Source organism: Penaeus monodon, chromosome 11, assembly GCF_015228065.2.
Source record: "Penaeus monodon isolate SGIC_2016 chromosome 11, NSTDA_Pmon_1, whole genome shotgun sequence".
In the NCBI taxonomy this organism is placed as follows: domain Eukaryota; kingdom Metazoa; phylum Arthropoda; class Malacostraca; order Decapoda; family Penaeidae; genus Penaeus; species Penaeus monodon.
In genome coordinates this window covers 39551655-39556894 of record NC_051396.1, presented here as the reverse complement: position 1 = coordinate 39556894, position 5240 = coordinate 39551655, and positions in this window count along the sequence as shown.

Below are 5240 nucleotides of genomic sequence, written 5' to 3'. Positions count from 1 at the left end.
TGACCTATATCTTGCACGCCTCATTTTAGAGGACCTTTGACCCTTGCGCATTTTATTCCCAATTCCCATTTCACATGAACTGATGACCTATAACCCATTCTCATTCTAGGTGACCTTACGTGATTTTATTTTCCTGCATTTACAAGAGCTTTATTTACCCCTGTAATATCTATCTCCTTGACCTACTTCTATAATTGCTTCCGTAACTTTTCCTGTCATATTATCTGTTCTGTTCATCCATCAGCCCCTTTCCTCTTGGTGTCTCTATTTGTTTATTAGTTCTGTCAACAATATATCGCGAGGAAAATAGATATTACATCGTCCTTTGTTTTTATGTTTCTGTCTTCACCATCAGTATTACTTATTTCTATTGAATTCTTTGTTTTCTGTGTAGTTTATTATATTATTATAACCCCCACTACCACCAGCACCATCATTATCATTACTATCCTCACCATCATCATCATCACCGCCATCTTCATAAGGATTATCACCACCACCACCATCATCTTTACTACCACCATTATTGCCACCATAATCATCATAATCATGATCATCCTCATTATCATCCACATCTCATCACCATCACTGCTATCCTAATCATATATCCTCCTCTCCTTTCTCTCCATCGTCTTACCATCAGCCATATCACCATCACCAACACCATCAACTCACCATACGTCCCCAAATCCCTTTACATTCCCACCATCACCATCAGCATATATCTCTCTCGAACAAAGACTTATCTCTCTTGCCACCGCCCATCCGTGTTTAACCAAGATCCCTCTCGAGTACAGATTCTCCATCAGAGTGAGTGTGTACTCTTGGTATTCACGACGCCGGCCACGCCACCCTTCCATCAGGTACAAATTGTTCGTACCCTCGCGCAAGGAGGAGGGAGGACTTCGCCGGTCGTCCGTACGGGTTGTGGTCGATTCGCGTGTGTTCGTGTGCTTGTCTTTGTATCCGCGGATGCTTAAGTTTCAATATTTCGTGTGTATTTGTCTCTGCTTGGAATTTAATATAGATAGAGAGATAGATAGATAGATAGTTAGACAGACAGATAGATAGACAGATAGCGATATATATATATATATATATATATATATATATATATATATATATATATATATATATATAGATAGATAGATAGATAGATAGATAGATAGATAGATAGATAGATTGTGTGTGTGTGTGTGTGTGTGTGTGTGTGTGTGTGTGTGTGTGTGTGTGTGTGTGTGTGTGTGTGTGTGTGAGAGAGAGAGAGAGAGAAGGGGGGACATCATACACCGTGTGACGGGGATATATCAGAAGCGTCCCATTAATTCTTTAGATTAAGTGTGTAGATTGTAGAGAGCTCCCGTTGGACAAACCATTAGTCTTCGGTGGTGCGTCTTGTAGATGGGGATGGAGGAGGAGGAAGGAAGAAGGAGGAAGGGTGGAGGGAGGAGGGAGGAAGCGAGGAAGGAGGAAGCGAGGAGGGACAAGTGACGTTGAAGGTGCGAAGAACAAGCGATGGAGATGGAGGAGGGAAACGGGGAGGCGGGGTGGATGAGGGAAAGGGTGGCAGGGGGAGATGGACAGAGGCGGAAATGGGACGGGAAAGTTGGGAGAGAGGTGGAGGAGGGTGGAGAAGGTGGAAGGGCGAGGAGCAAGGGAGAGAGAAGGAGGAGGGAGAAGGGAGTGGCAGGGGAGAGGAAGGGGGCAGGGTGTTAATTTGGTATATCTTCAATCTTGGGTGTTTTATAGGCCACTCATTTTCTCTCCTTTTCCCTTTGCCCGATCTTCTGGTTTCTTACGCTGGTTGATGGATGAGGATTTACTGTGGTGTATTTCTTCAGCTATTAGATCTCTGTCTGTAAGTTTGTCTGTCTGTCTGCCTTCTCCCACCCCCCTCTTTCCCTCTCTCTCTCTCTCTCTCTCTCTCTCTCTCTCTCTCTCTCTCTCTCTCTCTCTCTCTCTCTCTCTCTCTCTCTGGCTCTCTTTGCTCTCTCTCTCTGTCTCTCTCTCTCTCTCTCTCTCTCTCTCTCTCTCTCTCTCTCTCTCTCTTCTCTCTCTCTCTCTCTCTCTCTCTCTCTCTCTCTCTCTCTCTCTCTCAGCATTGTCAGTGAACACCAGTGGTAATCACAACAAAAGCAATTTTCGTCTTTCCCTTTCTCCGGATATTTATTGCAAATATAAAAACAAAAGCAAAACAAAATTCTAGTTCCATATTTCTCTTTAGATATTTATCCCCAAACCGAAAAAAGCCAATATCTCTACCTGCATGAAGCGCTACCAAACAGACAAGACATCATTATGACTTCATGCAGAAAAATGAGCTAAGATAGACTGCTTGTAGCATAGCAAATAAATAAATAAAACAAATAAATAAACACGGAGAAAATGGTGATGGTAACCCCCCCCCCTCGTCAAAAAAAAAAAATAAAAATAAAAATAAATAAATTCCAAGTCGATTCCCTGCCGTTCCTGTCTTCTCCCCCCCCCCCCTCCGGCCACCATTTCCGAAAAATCATGCACGGAAATCATGCTCTCGCGACAGGAACCAGGGCTCTAGATTGCGCCAAAGTCCTACGAACAACCACTGAACGTCTTCGGTAATTGGTGCCAAGCCATTCTTATGCCTCGAAACTTCCTCGCTATGTTGGTAAGTTGGGAAAATAAAGGGAGAACGGACGATGGTGTGGAATAGCGACATAGTTGCGTTAAAAGGGATAAAAAGGGGAGTGCTTAGGAATGGAATAGATGGGAAGAGGAAAGGATAATTGGGAATAGATGGCAATGTAGAAGAGAAAAATGGTTGTGCAAAAGGATAAAAGAATATGCGAGAGGAAAAGTCGGAGTGGGTGAAGGGGGAAATGGCGAAAAAGTTGCAAAAAGAGGAGATAAATGCGGGAAGGGAAGATATGCAATGAAAATGCATAGAGGATCGAGGCGACAGATAACAATAAAAAAGATAGGATAATTTAGAAAGAGAGGAAAATTTAAAAGAAGAAAAGAAAACCCAAAAGACGAAAGCATTTTTATAAGAGAAAAGTATTAAGATAAAGAACAGAGAGCAAGACGATGAAGAGAATAAAGAACGAATAAAATGATGGAATGAAATAAAGAAAGATTTAATGGAAACGGAGAAAAAAAATTAGATCACATCGACCTTTTTTCATTAAAACAAGTCAAATACACACTCAGCCGCAAGAAAAAAGAACACGAAATAAGAAAGACAAGAAAAAAGGTAAAAAAAGGACAAGAAGAGATACACAATATAAAAAGGAACCAAGAGCAATATAGGAAGAAATAGAGATCTTATTGACAGCTGGAATGAAGAGCAGAAACCGTGTCATTAATATTTATAAGCCATGAAATCTTGATTCCTCGACGTGATAGGATAGATCTTTTTCATAATTCCATTTTTGGTGAGGGATACTGTGCAGGAGTAATATACATCAGTTTCTCCTTCCCGATGGAATGTTGATGAAATTGTGAGGTTCTCGATGTCACACGATGCCAGCCTGGTGACACGATGCCTGTGTCTGGCTGGAGTCGTATGCGTGATTAAATCAGTTGGTTGGTTCAAGCCACTGGTTACTTGCTTTAAGGTAGTGAGGAATATACAGTAATAATAATAATAATAATAATGATAATAATAATAATAATAATAATAATAATAATAATAATAATAATAATAATAATAGTGATAATAATAATAATAATAATAATAATAATAATAATAATAAATAATAATAATAATAATAATTATAATAATAATATTATTATTAATAATAATAACAACGATGATAACAATGATAATAATAATAATAATAATAATAATAATAATAATAATAATAATAATAATGATAATAATGATAATAATAATAATAATAATAATAATAATAACAATAAAAATAGAAAATAAAAATACAGAAATGATAAAAACAAAGGATAATAATAGTAGTAGTAGCAATAACAGCAACAGAATTAGCATAGTCTTCGTCGTTATTACCAGCTTCATCATTGTTACCATGAGAGGAGAGGCTGAGAGGGAAAGAGAGCGTGCGTGGGGGTAGGGGAGGGGGAGGGGAGGGGGACATGTCTCCTTACGCCGCCGTTGCTCAGACTGCACGTGGCTGAGGTCGATACTTAAGATCTTTTGAAGTGGAAGAAGAAAAAAAAAAAGGACGGAGAACGTAAAAGGTAAAAAAAAAAAAAATGAACTGAAAATGTGAAATAGAAAAAAAAGAAAAAGAAAGAAAGAAAGGAGAAAGCAAATAACAAAAAAAATGAAAGAAAGAAAATGTGAAGGAGAGACGTAGAGGGTAAAAAAAAAATCTTTGCGAAGATCAACAAATCCTTTATTGAGATCTTTGTTCGATTTCCTTCATAAAGATTTCCTCAATAATGATAATAGCTCCCTGTGCTCGAGTCTCTTTGTGCATTTTTCGCAAAATTATCAATCACAGAGATCGGATAATTGCATTCTCGTAAAAAATAAACGGAACGAGAGGGCAAAAGACGAAAAGTTAGGGCTGGACGAAAGAAAGTGAAAGAGAGAGAGTGTTAGAGAGAGATTGATAAATAGAGAGAGAATGAGAAAAAAATAGTGTATGATATAGATATAGAGATAGGTATAGATAGATAGTTTGAGAGAGAGAGAGAGAGAGAGAGAGAGAGAGAGAGAGAGAGAGAGAGAGAGAGAGAGAGAGAGAGAGAGGAGAGAGAGAGAGAGGAGAGAGAGAGAGAGAGAGAGAGAGAGACGACAGAGACAGACAAACAAACATAGAGGAAAAAAGACAGCCAGAGAAAGAGAGATAGAATAAGAGAGTTGGATGAAAGACAAAAGCAGAAACAGAGAGAGACAGACAAACCAAAATTCAGGGGAAATTAAAGGCAAAACAGCAAGAGAATTAAACAAACGCAAACCAAGGAGAAACAAATGTCATCCAAAAAGAACGAAGAGAAAGACGCATAAATAATAGAACAACATGCAATAGACCACGGACCAGGGAAAGAAACGAGACACATGCCATGGACAAATTCTGTACCACGTAAAATGCACTTCAAAGGGGGACGAAAGCTTTGAAGCGCCGTGTGTTTGTGGTTACCCGCGGTCTTCAAGGGGGGCGGCAGTGGTGAGTCGCCATGCGCCACTGCGTTATCGTCATGTTCTGATTTCTTCTATATTCACTTGCTAACTCAAGTCTGCTTACAGATGGATTGGGGGTTTTATGTTTATGTGAATTGTT